Here is a 14,716-nt window from a genome sequence, read left to right on the forward strand (position 1 = left end):
GTGGTCCTCTTTGGATTTCTTTTGTTTGGGGTTCTGTGTGTTTCTGAACTTGTAAGTCTATTTCTTTCATCGGGTGGGGGAAGTTTTTGGTCACTATTTTTTCAAATAGGTTTTCAGTATCTTGCTCTCTCTCTTCTTCAGGGATCCCATAATTCTGATGTTGGTATGCCTGAAGTTGTCCCAGAGGCTTATTACACTGTCTTCAACTTTTTGGATTCTTTTTGCTTTTCTGGTTGAGTGTTTTTTGCTTCTTTGTATTCCAAATCTTTGACTTAGTTCTTACAATCCTCTAGTCTGCTTTTAGGTCTCTGTATAATATTTTTTTATTTCAGTCAGTGTATGCTTAATTTCTAGTTGATCCTGTTTCATATTCTTGAGGGTCTCATTAAATTTATCAGCTTTCTCTAGGAAATTCCTGAAAAACCTTATAATTGTGGTTTTGAACTCTATATCCAGTCATTTACTTTCCTCCATTTTCTTCATTTGTGACCTGCCTCTTTGTCTCCGCATTTTGGCTGCTTCCCTGAGTTGATGGAGTGGCTTTGTGTGTTAGGTGTGCTATAGGGCCCAGTGGCTCAGCCTTCCCAGTTACCTGAGGTGGACACTCTTGGTGTGCCCCTTTGTGGACTGTATGTGCAGTCTTTTTGTAGTTAAGCCTAGATTGTTTTTAGTATCACTGAGGGAGTTGACCTCCAGGCCAACTGGCTGTGAGGATCAACTGTCTTCACTGGGAGAGCTTCTATGCTCAGATTGGGTGGGGTGGAGTCTCAGGGCTGAGCAAACAGCTTTGGTTTCCTCTCAGCCCTGCCCTACAAGGCCCCTGTGTCTCAGTGTCCCGAGGCAATGGCTGCACACATCTCTGAGAGAAAGCTGCCCTCGAATTTCTCCCACTGCCAGACAGTCCAGTTTCTCCCCAAATGAGTTTGGGTATTCAAAAGCCTACCCAAAACTGGATTTCGGTGCAGTAAGGAGGTTTGTTTTCCTCCCGAATGAGAAAGCTAGCTGTGGGCTTTCTACCGGCCCTCTCCAAGGACCGAGAGTAAGCCAGCCATGTATTCAGCCGCCCATCCTTTCCCACTTGCAACGTGCAGGTCTCCACACCTCTGTCATTCACAGCTCCTCTGGGTCTCAGTGTCCGTTTATTTTTCCTTCTAGTTGTAGAATTTCCACTCAGCCAGCTTTCCAATGGTTCTTGACGATGTCCGCTCTGTCTTCCAGTTGCAGTTTTGAAACTGTTGTGCGAGGCAACTGTATAGGTGTTTATCTATGCCACCATCTTGGTTTCTCCCTCTGTGAGGCCTTTTTTAAATCATCAGTGTTAATAGTCGACTATGGGGCCTGCATGCAATTAAAACATCTAGATGAAAAAAAACATGCATGTTTCAACGCCTCTGTGGTGTGTTTCAATGGCACATTGCAAGTTGGTACAATTGGTTGCCTCTGGACATGATCATACACTTCCACGTCTTTCAACTGAAACTTTGGGTGCAGTATGTATTCAAACATTAATTTATATTAAAAATGGAAAAATTCTTGATTTTTCAAAATCATATTCTATTTGTGTCATGATGGGAGAAGAGTTAGTGATTGTAAATGGGATTTTATATCATCAGCTACTACTAATAACATTGTAATTAACCTGGTAATTAATAACAGGAAAGGAGCAAAGAAAAGACCAGATATTATGAACATGTCATGTGGGGAGATTTACCAGGAAGCTATAACTTTACACCCCAGGGGTCCAATGGGTGGGAGATAGGCACATGCCCAGTAAAGTTGCTGTGACAGGGAAGGTACTTGCATGTCAGTCACACCTGGGAACAGGCCATTGACCATATAGGTGTGGCCAATGCAAGGGCATGAAATTTGAGATATTTAATCCCTTAAACAAAGGAGTTTTCACTCTTGGTTGACTTCTGGCTCTCAAGGTTCTCACACTCCTGCTCCCCCTGCATCTTCTCAATTGGCCCACAGCCTTGAGGATCCCACACATACACACAGTTGAATGATGGACTCCAACTAACGTGATACTGTCTTGGACCCAGCTGTAACATGAAATGGAAACACTGGCTCTGAATTTAGCCTTACTGAATCCCCAGCTACACTTCTTCTAGAACTAGCTTAAGAGAAATGGGACTTCAGAAACCCAAAGTCCTCCCATGCAAGTCTCAGAAATTTATTTTTCTCAATATACTGTACCACCCACAACACTCAGTGGGGAAAGGAATACCTCTATTTCTCTAACAACACTACTGCCTAGAACATCTAATAACAACTTAAGAGTAATTTTCTTATATCAACCACATATATTTTTGAGATTAAAAAAAGAATGAGAATTGTTTTCTCTTCTTCAAATGTAGCCTAGACCTTGAGCAAAATAAAACAAAGTATAATCCAGGACCTCTTTTAAGTGCTATTTTCATTGGTGTTTCCTTCCAAGAATAGTCATATTTTTTCAACTACTCCAGGTCATATTCCAGGCTATGGTTAAGAGCTCCAGGAAAGTCTAATTTTCCCTTTGAATTTTCTATTTTATTTTATTGTTTATTTCCTAGTGATTTTTTTTTATGAAATTGAAATATAACATTATTTTAATTTTAGGTTTACATTATAATGATTTGATATCTGTATATATTGTCAAAAAGATCGTCATAATAAGTCTAGTTAACATCCGTCCAAATGTTTTTTTGTGCAATTAAAGCTTGAGAAGCAAAGTTTATAAAAGTGGTTCTCAGCCAAGGTTTCTAAATAGGATCTCCTGCAGAGTGTCAAAAACTATTCTCACCTGTGTTCTTCCCGGCAGATCCTGTCAAGCACCAATGTTGGTTTAAGTAAGTGCCCTAAGTGATTGTCAGGTGAGGTGAGGGGTTAGTATGAAGACTTCCTACTATATTTATGAGAGTTGGGTCCAGACTTTGGTCCATGGGAATGTGACAATGTCTGCTGGCAGTACATTTGTCTGAGAAGGAGAGCGCACTCCAAATTATCTGAACTGTTGAAGCATTTGGGGGCATCTGTGGAGAAGGCCCCCGAAAAAAGAGAAGAAGAAGCTCAAAATTGGTCTCATTGTAGGAGCTCACTGGTCTTGAAAACTCTCCTGAGACAAAGGACAGGGAAGGGTGAGCTTTTCTGTATTTCATGCTGCTGTGCCTGTGGTGCAGGAGTAGCATCTGCAGGGACTGTGCTGAAAACTTTAAAGGCTTATCCTGCAGATAAACATGTTCTTTCCTCTCATAATCTCACCCGAGGAAGAAAACCAGTGAGGGAGGAGAATTAGTTCACCTTATGTAAAAAAATTTACTTAGGTAGACACATTTGTATAATAAAAATTAAGTATGTGTAAAAAGTTTAATTTCACAAAAAAAGTTTTCTATATGTGTTACTGTAATTTTAAATTTATACTGAATAAGTCTAGTAAATGCATGCCTTCACCAGTAACCAAGAGTATAGTCAAACCTTGGTTCTCAAACGTCTCCCATCTTAAACAATTCCATTCTTGACCAAGCTGTTCACCTAAAAAATCTCTCCCCCATTGAACAAACTTTGGTTCTCAACCCAACGAAACTTTCACGTTGACACATAAGCATGACAAATAGCATCTTTCAGGCCACAAACAAAGGAGAGAATGTACCTGTAAGAGTCAGTTCACTGCTAAACTTTATGTTGTTAACATCTCAGGAAATTTTGCTGTGAAATTTTTTATGATGTTTTGCTTTTGCTGCTTATGAAATGGGGGATTACCACAATTTCAAAACATAAAGAGGCCATCAAGAGTGCTATTGTTGCTAATGGTGTGAAACAAACAATGATCGCAGGTAACTGAAGAGGTAGACAAACTACTGTTGATCTGGATAAACAAAAAGGAGTTAGCTCTGGCCAGTGTGGCTCTGTGGTTAGCGTGTTGGCCAGTGCACTAGAGGGTCACAGGTTTGATTCCCAGTCAAGAGCACGGGCCTGGGTTGCTGGTTAGCTCTACACCCCAGTGGGTAGCATGCGGGAGACAGCCAGTTGATGTGTCTCTCTTACATCAAACTTTCTTTCTCCCTCTCCCTCCACTTCCCTATCTTCCACTCTCTCTGAAAAGCAATGGGAAAAAAATGTCATCAGGTGAGGATTGACAATAAAAAAAAAAACCCACACAGACAAAAAAGCAGTTAGCTGGTGACAGCATTTCAGAGGCAATGACATGTGAAAAAGGGAAGATGCTGGCCTAATGACTTCCTGGAAGACACCCTGGCTTGAGTGCTGAAAGTGGTTCCTTTAAGGCCAGTAGGGGGTGGCTCCATAAACTTAAGAAGTGTTGTGCTTGTTTATAGATTAAACAATACATTAGACATGCACTGTGTATAAGGAAGGTTAACAAAGGGAATTGTTTAGGGGTCTGGAACAAATTAATTCAATTTACATTATTTATTTATTTTTTTAACCATTTTTAAAATTAAATTTCTTGGGGTGGCATTGGTTAATAAGATCATATAGGTTTCAAGTATACATTTCTATGGTACATGATCTATATTGTGTGCCCAACACCCAAAGTCAAAGCATCTTCTGTCACCATATATTTGGCCCCCTTTACCTTTTACTACCCTCACCCCTTCCCTCTGGTAACCACCATACTGTTATCTGTGTCTATGAGTTTCAGTTTTATATCCCACATATGAGTGAAATCATATGGTTCTTAGCTTTTTGTGACTGACTTATTTTGCTTAGTATAATATTCTCAAGGTCCATCCATGTTGTCACCAATGTCAGTATTTTTTCTTTTTTATGGCTGAGTACTACCACATCTTCCTTATACAGCCTCCTATTGAAGGACACTTTGGTTGTCTCCATTTCTTGGTTACTGTGAATAATGCCGCAATGAACATAGGGGTGCATATATCTTTGCAAATAAATGTCAAGTTTTTCGGGTAGATACTCAAGAAGAGGGATTGTTGGGTCATGTAGTAACTCTGTTCTTGATTTTTTAAAATATTTTTATTAAATTATTATCTGTGTACATATTTTAACATTGCCCCCCCCCCCATACACACCCTCCCTCCCCAGAGTTTTGTGTCCATTGGTTGTACTTATATGCATGTATACAAGTCCTTCAGTTGATCTCTTATCTCCCCCAGATCTCCCTACTCTCCCCGCTGTAATTTGACAGTCTGCTTGTTGCTTTACTGTCTTTATATCTGTCTTTTGGATCATCAATTTATAATGTTCTTTAATATCCATAAATGAGTGAGGTCATGTGGTGTTTCTCTTTCATTGACTGGCTTATTTCACTCAGCATGATGTTCTCTAATTCTATCCAGGTTGCTGCAAATGATGAGAATTCCTTCTTTTTTATGGCAGCATAGTATTCCATTGTGTAAATGTACCATAGTTTTTTTATCCAGTCCTCTGCTGATGGGCACCTAGGCTGTTTCCAAATTCTAGCCTATTGTAGATTGTGCTGCTATGAACATAGGGGTGCTTTCTGATTGGTGTTTCTAGTTTCTTGGGATATATTCCTAGGAGTGGGATTACTGGGTCAAATGGGAGTTCCATTTTCAGTTTTTTGAGGAAACTCCATACTGTCTTCCACAGTGGTTGCACCAGTCTGCATTCCCACCAGCAGTGCACGAGGGTTCCTTTTTCTCCTCAACCTCGCCAACACTTGTCGTTTGTTGATTTGTTGATGTTGGCTATTCTGACAGGTGTGAGATGATACCGCATTGTTGTTTTGATTTGCATCTCTACATTATTTCTAATGGGGAAAAAATGATTTGGTTTTTGAACAAATAACTTCTCGAACAGCCTACCAAGGTTCCACTGTAAACAAGTGCACAAGACTGGGGCGTGGCTTAGTAAACATCAGAACATTGGCCTGTGCACATTAAAACTGCTGCAAAAAGTCACTGCATGTGACAACAGAACCAATCACCTTGGGCGATGCGGCGTAATCACATGCTAATCTTTCGCCAAACACTGTTTACAAGCAGTGACACTTGGATTTAAATATGTAGAAAACAGTGGTAGATATGCAATATTTATGTATGTCAGTGATATCAACACAGTGTTTTTCCCCCCAACATATGGCTTATTCACTAAGATTTGTTAAAAATAACAGTGATTTAATAAGCTGTTAATTTAATTATAAGTACATCTTGGTTAAAAGCATTTTAAAATTAACAGGGTGTTAATGTTCACAGGTGACATATGGACCAGAAATGTTGTCCATTAAATCCAAAGTCCATTATGTAGGGAGCGGCTATAGGGTTAAACTTCTGACTGACCTGGGGCAGGGCCACACACAAGTGCCAGCTTGGAGGGCAGAGCCCTCTTTGCATAATTAAGCTTGACCTTATAACCCTCCCTAGTGCCTTCCTAGGTAGCTAATTGGCTGTGGGAGGTGCAGCAAGTGCTGCCAAAACAAGGTGAAACTTGCAAGAACATTGTAAACATGTTGACCATCTTCCTTGTTTTGATCTCAGTATAAAATAAAGCTTCAGCTTGCAGGCTGGGTCTTTCTGTGGCCTCATCCAGGCACAGGAGATCTACCAAGCCCCAACTGTATTCTCTTGTCTGTCTTCTTTAATCCTTCACTGCCCTTCCTCAGGATCACCGAACCCTTGGCTGTGCTGGTGCAACACACATTAAATATAAGTTTGCAAAATTGAGGGCTTAATCTACCTTTATACCTCTGGTGTTACAGCTTAGCAAGTTTCATTTCAACAACTTTGCTCCCTTCTTTTCCCATGTCTCTCTAGGACACTTCATCCTTATATCCCAAAGCCTTCTATTTTCTCCATTCTGATATGCATTGAACAATTCCCACAATTAATTACTACCTAAAATGTATCCTTTGTTATATAGCAACTTGGGAAGGTGTGGATTTCCAAGTTCTGATGTGGAATGAGGTGGGGTTCTGAAGTGCCATGAAGAAGAATGTGTAGTTGTTAGGTCCCATCTGGATGCTCTATCAGGCCTGTGTGGACTAGGATTAAGACATTACAGAGCTAAACAGAATGGCATTAATCACCCAGAATAACAAAAGAATTTCTGAAAGGGAAGAGTAATTAGAAGCAATGAGCTCCTTAGAATGCTAAAGAAAGATAAACTATTAGAGATTACAGAATATTAGTGCTATATTTAGCTGGACTTTGAATAAAACTGATGTTTTTCATGATTACATTTAAATTATGACTTACTTGTTTTTTTTGAACAATGATATCACAACAGTGATATTATTAGGCAATTTGTCCCAGTACAGCTGAAGTTACATCACTCACATGGTTCACATGCTTTCTGCTAGATTTTTCCATCACTCCTCTTTGTACTTAAAAAAAATTACTTAAAAATAATCTAAAAATGTTGTTGAAGGAAATAAATTTATGTTGAAATGTTTAAATGCCATTTGTCTATGAAAAATAAAAGTATTTGTGTGGCCCAAACTACACATGTGTTGTGGACTTGACTGATAACAGTATCAGTGGACTTGCCCCTGTATAGTTTTACACCTAGATTATTCTTACATCTGATTAGTTATTTACTAAAATTGGATTCTGGTAGCATCCAGTCCTCTCACATTGCCTGCCATTATCTTAGAAAATGAATCATTTTAAATACTCTTAGCTTGGTCTTCTGCTTCTGTTAACCAGATTAAAGAGTTGCTAAAACTAGTTCTCTAGTCTAGTATCTTGCAAACCTGTCTCCAGAAAGTCAAGGAGATGCATTTTACAGAATCTATTATAGTAGTTACCTTAGACAGTTGAGTGTGCTCAGCTGGGCTCACCACTTTGGAGTGGTGGGTGGAGCAGGGAAGGGGGGCTACTCAGAGGACATAGTTACACTGGGATGCAAGGCACCTCTCAGACTCCAATCTGCTCCCCCAGATTGATGGGGGGAAACATGTCAGACACCTAATTAGATTGAGAGCTGCAGCATCTCCAGACCCTTCTCCCTCTGACCCTGATACAATAGACCAGTGGTTGGCAAACTGCAGTTCTGTTGACTAACGAGTTTACCAACCACTGACCTAGACTCTCAATTCCAATAATTACAGACTGTTGTTGTTCCTTGTGATTAAGCCCCTATCCCAGTGGTCGGCAAATTCATTAGTCAACAAAATGGCAAACCGTGGCTTGCGAGCTGCATGTAGCTCGCGAGTTGTAGTTTGCCAACCACTGCTGTAGACAAAGAGTTTCTCCAACTGGTTAAGATGTCACCAAGATAGGTTGTATACTGAGTACATTAAAGGGTAGACAAATGAATGGATATTCCCAACAGCTAAAATCTAGCAAGATAATTGGATAGAAAAAAAAAGAAAGCTCTTTTCTCCTACCCCTGGGCTTGAGCAGGAAGAAGAGTTGGAGTTTGAGATGGGAGTCCTGTGTCACAGCACCTGAATAAACCTCTTTCCTTTTGCATCAGCATCTGTCTCACAAGTTTGGCTTTCCTTGCAGGCAGACAGCCAAGCCTGCATTTTCCATTACAGAGTTAACATTAAATTTAACACTGAAGAGACAGTCTAAGAAAAGTACCTCTCATATTTACGATTTTGGCCTATGGATAAGAAGCAAGAAAACAAAGCAAATACATTTAAATTTGAGAAAAAAATCATTTTTGCTTAGGTACAGTCTTGAAAGTGAAGTTGCTATTTGGGAGGCCAACAGTTTCCTTTTATAGTTAATGTTGTGATATTTAAAAAAATACTATCTTGAAATTATAGTAGTGAGAAAATCAGCAGGAAAAATTAGTTTTCTCTACACAAATCCAGAAACTTTACTGGCAATCTCATTTGCCAATTTCTTTATTATAGCCAAACCTACTATAATCAAATTTTAACTTCATGAGGAAATAGCTATGTTATTTTTTTATATTCATTTTTACCTTTCTTATCTATATTAATAAAAAGGTAATATGCTAATTAGACCTGATAGACCAGGCATCTTCTGGATGTCATTATAGACATCATTCCTGGCAAAGCTGGGGGTGTGGACAGCCTGCAAACTGCCTGTGGCCCCTTGCACAGGCTGGTTCTGCCCCCCAGTGTGGACCTTCCACCCATCGGGGGCATGGCCGGACTGCAAACCACTCATAGCCTCTCACCCAGGCTAGCCCTACCCTCCAGCAGGCACCCCCCAACTCCGATTGGGGGTGTAGTCTGCCTGCAAACTGCCCACGGCCCCTTGCCAAGGCCAGCCCTGCCCCCAGTGGGGAAACCCATCCAAATTGGGGGCCCCCTTCAGGGTAGGACAGCCTGCCCCCCACTTGTGCATAGGCCTCTATCCTATATAATAAAAGGGTAATATGCAAGTTGACCCTACCAGCCGAATGACCAGAACAACTGCTGGACCAGTCACTGTGAGGCACTCTGACCACCTCTTGTTCCCTTCCCCTGGCTAGCGAGCGGGTGCGAACAGTCAGACCTCTCAGTCCCTTCCCATAGCTGCCAGGCAGCAATCACCTGATGGCAAATGGGGAACTGGGGGTGAAGGTGGGGGGCTGGCTGTGGGCAGCTGAGGAAGATGGCCCTGATCGCAGGCCAGGCCCAGGGACTGTACCTGCACATGAATTTCATGTGCCGAGCCAATAGTAGTGATATAATTTGTGACTTTTAACTGAGAAATACTGTTCAAAATTAAAATTACATTTCCCTGCCTCTGTTATCTAAAAGTTATCTAGTGCATTTTGATTCTTACAATTTGAATGAAAGGGAGTGTGATAGGTGCAACTTCTGAGATGTTTTCTTATTGAGAGAAGGCATACTCTCCTTTCTTTTCTATCTTCTGGCTGGCTGAAAGGTGGACACGATGGCCCGAGCTGGCACATTCACTTTGGACATGAGATGATCTGGGCAAAGTAAGTTATGGTAGAGCAACAAGTTGGAAGAATCCTCAGTCCATGACATGTTGAAGTAATGAGTAATGGATCTGAGTCACTGACCTTTGAACTTATTTGTATCTGAATCTTATATGTCTATCTGTTTGCATGTTTCTCAACCTCAGCTGCTTATCAGTTCTACCAAGGGAGCTTTTAAAATCATTAGGTCCAGCCCACACTCAAAAAAGGTTCTATACAGGAATGTCATATTAAAATGCTATGTTCCACGATACTTACTAATGTGCCTAACATAAGACATACTAAGTGTAAAGTACTATTTTGTAGAAAGTTAAATTTTCTAGCCTTCAGTATGCCTGAGCTATTTTATTTAATAATATAAAGAAATTTACAAGAGAAAGAGAAAATATTACAACCTTTATATATACAGTACCTTAAGAATATATAATTATAAGTACATAATTAAACATTAATTGGCAGAGGAATAAAGCAACCTTTCAAAGTTATAAATTATTAAATTTGCATTACAGCTTATAAAGTTAAGTACTAAAATAAATATGGTTTAAATAATTATTTTAATTCAATTTTCTTAGCCAATTGAATCATTTTCCAGAAATATAAATCTGTATATGGTATATTATTCTAGTTTTTGTAATGTAATAGATATAATTTGATTATATAGATAATTGATCACTTATTGGCTTGATTTTTCAGTGACAGAACTCATCCAAAATCACCAAAAGTCATTATTTAACTTAAAAATTGTTTTTCTAAAATATTGATTTGTAAAAATTTATTATGTACACTATTTCTATTGTGCACTTAAAATGGGGAAACAAAATGAGTTTGAAAATATTTCTAATATAAGAATAAATTGTGTCTCTTTTACTCAATATTTTGAAATTACCTTTGGGCTTCTACTGAATACATTAAACTACATGTACATAGACAGGTAAAAATGTTTATTAATATATCCCTAGCCCAGCCTGCACCCTCTCCAATCTGGGACCCCTTGGTGGATGTCTGACCTAAACCTCCAGTCAGACATCCCTCTCACAATCTGGGACTGCTGGCTCCCAACCATTTGCCTACCTGCTTGCCTGATTGCCTCTAACTGCTCCTGCCTGCCAGCTTGATCACCCCCTAACCACTCCCCTGCCAGCCTGATCAACGCCTAACTGCTCTCCTGCTGGCCTGATCGCTCCCAACTGCCCTCTCCTGCATGCCTGGTTGCCTCCAACTGCTCTCTCCTGATGGCCATCTTGTGGTGGCCAACTTGTGACCACATGGTGGCAGCCATTTGTGACCACATGAGGGTGGCAAGTTGTGTGAGGGGGTGTGATGGTCAATTTGCATATTGCCTCTTTATTATAAAGGATTTTTGAGTTAAGCTTCTGTATTATACATAATCTTAGAAGCAAGAGCCTTATAAGCAAGAAATTTAACAAACCAAAAGTAGTATGTTAAAAGCTTGTCAGAGACCAAAAAATGGATTTCTTTCATTTCATCTTGCTTAAAATGTGTGTGTGTGTGTTTTTTTTCTTCCCTGTATCTGTAACCTTAGTTCAAAGGCCACTAGAGAAATACTTCAAATTGCTGATTGTTTTACTGCCTTCACACCAGTCACCTTACTGTAGACAATGGGGCAAGAGAAAAAGAGAAAACTTTTGATAAAAGAATTTGAAACCTCCATACAAAAGAACGACACCAGCTGCAGTGTCTGTCAGCTAGCATCTATTAATAAGAAAAGGCACTCCAGGTCTCAGCACAGACCCAATGCGCTATCCCAGTAGCTGTAAACACTGGAGTTTCATTTGGTCATACTTTGTTTCAACCTTATTTTTCTTACTCTCTTAGTCACGAGTGATTGCTTTATATAACTCATTTTCTTTTATTTTGAAACTAGAGGCCCGGTGCGTGAAATTCATGCAATGGGGGAGGAGCTCAGCCCGGCCTGTGCCCTCGCAGTTCACAGTCTGGGAGTCCTCAGGGGATGTCTGACTGCCAGGGACGGGGGGAGGCTCTCACCATCACCTCTGTGCTGGCCAGCTGTGAGTCTGGCTTCTGGGGCACTGACCACCATGGGACAGCTCCTGTATTGAGCATCTGCCCCATGGTGGTCAGTGAGCATCATAGTGACCGGTCATTCTGCCATTCAGTCAATTTGCATATTAGCCTTTTATTATAGCATAATTTTATAATCATACCTTTATAAGGAGCATTCCCTCCTTTATTTAAAAATTTTATCTTTTACATATTAGAAGGTTTTCCAAATGCCACCTTCTTGGTTATAGAAAGTCTCAGAAGAGATTTTTCTGCTCTTCAGAGTCTAAAAATAAAGGCCGTGGATTAAAAAGTGACAGATGACACCAAGTGATGACACAGCACTATGTGCAACATTTTCCTCCTGTTGGTGGTGTTGCAGATTATGGTGTAAATACAAGTGAGCCTTCTAAGCATATATTCTCTCTCTCTTTCTCTCTCTCTCTCTCTCTCTCTCTCTCTCTCTCTCTCTCTCTCTCTCTCTCTCTCTCTGCCATCGCATGTATATAGCCAATAGCATCTTGAGAATACTTCAAATAATTTTTTATTTGATCCCCTGGGGGAAACTGAGTGAAAAGGCTCATTGTTAGGGGGTAAATAACTTAGTCATAAACTCCTCTAATATAATTCTGAGATGAATGAGTAGCTTCAGCAGTGGGGAAGTGTGGTGCTAGGCTTATGTGTAGGCTTGATGTAGGCTTACGAGTTGAAAGAAATATTTAAGGTTTGGAATTCTCTGAATGTGCCCGATTCACCTTCCCCAGTGCCTTTGCACATGCCCTTCCTCCTTCTTTTCCCTGCTCCTATGGTGAAGTCCTCATCCAGGGTTTTCCTCAGATGCATTTGATTTTTCAGATACCTCTCTCTCCAGATTGGGTTTCGTGCTGCCTTTTGCGTCCTACTTAATAGTATGAGTCACATTATATTTTAAACTTAATTTTACTTGATATTTAAATATATATATATATTTAATTGATTTCAGAGAGCAAGGGAGAGGGAGAGAGATAGCAACATCAATGATGAGAGAGAATCATTGATAGGCTGTCTCCTTCACGTCCCACACTGGGGATCAAGCCCACAACCCGGGCCTGTGCCCTGAACCACGATATCCTGGTTCATAAGTAGATGCTCAACCCCTGAGCCACGCGGGCTGGGCCTTACTTGATACTTTTATTTATCTGCCGTTAAGTTCTTTTAGAACAGGGACTTCATTTCCATGTCGCTCTTACACTCTCTCACAATACTCCGTCATTTTTCTTCATTAACCACCACTTAGAGTTACATATTTATGTGCAATTACTTGACTAATGTCTACCTGCCTCAAGACTCTAAAACTTTATGAAGCCCAAGACACATCTGCTTTGCTCTCCACTTTATCCCAGTGTGTGGCGGAGTACCTGACACCCTGTAATGGATCACAATACCTGGTATACCTAGGCTCACTTTCTAGGTGCCCAGAAAATGCCTTCATATTGTCTATTGCATGTGATATGCCCGTTTTCATTTCTGTCTTCGCTCATAACGTTCTTTTCTGACATGTGCCACTGGATGCCTTAACATCTCCCTCCCTTCATTCAAAACACAAGCAGCAAAGGACAGTGACAGCAAGGAAATGCCCTGAAGGCCAGTGCCCCAGGCCAGCAGAGTCAGCCAACTGAGAGCTTGGAGGAGAAGGACAAGGAAAGCTAATTCAGCAACAGGAGAGTTTGTGTCCAGTTCTTTGAGTACGCGTTTACACCAGAAGATCTTTGAAACCCCTGAGTATAAGATCGGGCGTGCCCTCGCTTCACCACCACTTAAAAACAAAGGGATCCTTTACATGCCTTATCCAGATGACTGGAGCAAGAAAACCGGTTATAAAGAAGCGTGGGCTCTGCGTGCTGGCTCAGTAATGAACGCACAACAGGCCTTTCGCCAAGTCATTTAACTACTCCGGGGCTTTCACACTCTGCCTCCGCAGCCATCACCTCTTCTGTCTGGAGTTCCCTAAGCTCTTTGACAGACAAACTTTTTACTCATCAGCAGTAGTCAGCTGGGCGTCAACCTTCCCCCTGGAAATAACGGGGACTCACCCCACCTACACCTGAACATTAGGTGCTGCTTCCTCTGTCCCCCTGTAGTACAGCCATTATTTGTGTGACTGTCCCTCTCCCATCTCCCATGCTGCTCTCCTCTGCACCTCTGCAGGAGCTCCCAGCATATCCTCTAGAGTGGAAATGCAGGTGCTCAGCATATGGTGTTGCATAAACACTCAATATATGGTTGTCTAACCTAATGAATAAACTCTATGTCTTTATATTTCTTCCTATGCATATGGGGCATTTGGGCAAGATGGACAGTTTTCAAATGTTTGAAAAGTGGAAGAACCAGTTTCCTCCGGTTAAAAGTTTAGGGGAAGGACAGCTACCTGAGGTAGAAAACAAAGGAAGTGCTCTATCGAAAAATGCGATTTTAGAAACCTGTCCATTTGACCTCTTCTCTTCAAACAGCACTAGGAGGTGAAAATGCAGTTAAGCATATTGCCCTAGAACCGCAACTGCTCATTTTCCTTGCAGCTATAAAAATGTAATTCTGTAAAAATTATTCTTTCAAGTAGCAATATTTTTTTTGATGTGGACATTTTTTTATTTTTATTTTTTTGGTGGAATTTTTCCTAAAATGTAAAAACACTGACCTGCTTCCCGAAACTGAATGCAGCGCGAAGGCAACTGACTCTTTCCTTAATGACTCAGGCCCTCATTAGGAACAGCCGCAGCACTGTTTCCCTGAGCGGAATTCACAAAGGCATTCTTGTGACGTGTTTATTTCCCTGTATCTTCCATGTCTGTCAACTGTCATTCCTTCTGCTGTCATTTCTTCTGAC

Source organism: Pipistrellus kuhlii, unplaced genomic scaffold (genome assembly GCF_014108245.1).
Source record: "Pipistrellus kuhlii isolate mPipKuh1 unplaced genomic scaffold, mPipKuh1.p scaffold_m20_p_10, whole genome shotgun sequence".
Classification (NCBI taxonomy): domain Eukaryota; kingdom Metazoa; phylum Chordata; class Mammalia; order Chiroptera; family Vespertilionidae; genus Pipistrellus; species Pipistrellus kuhlii.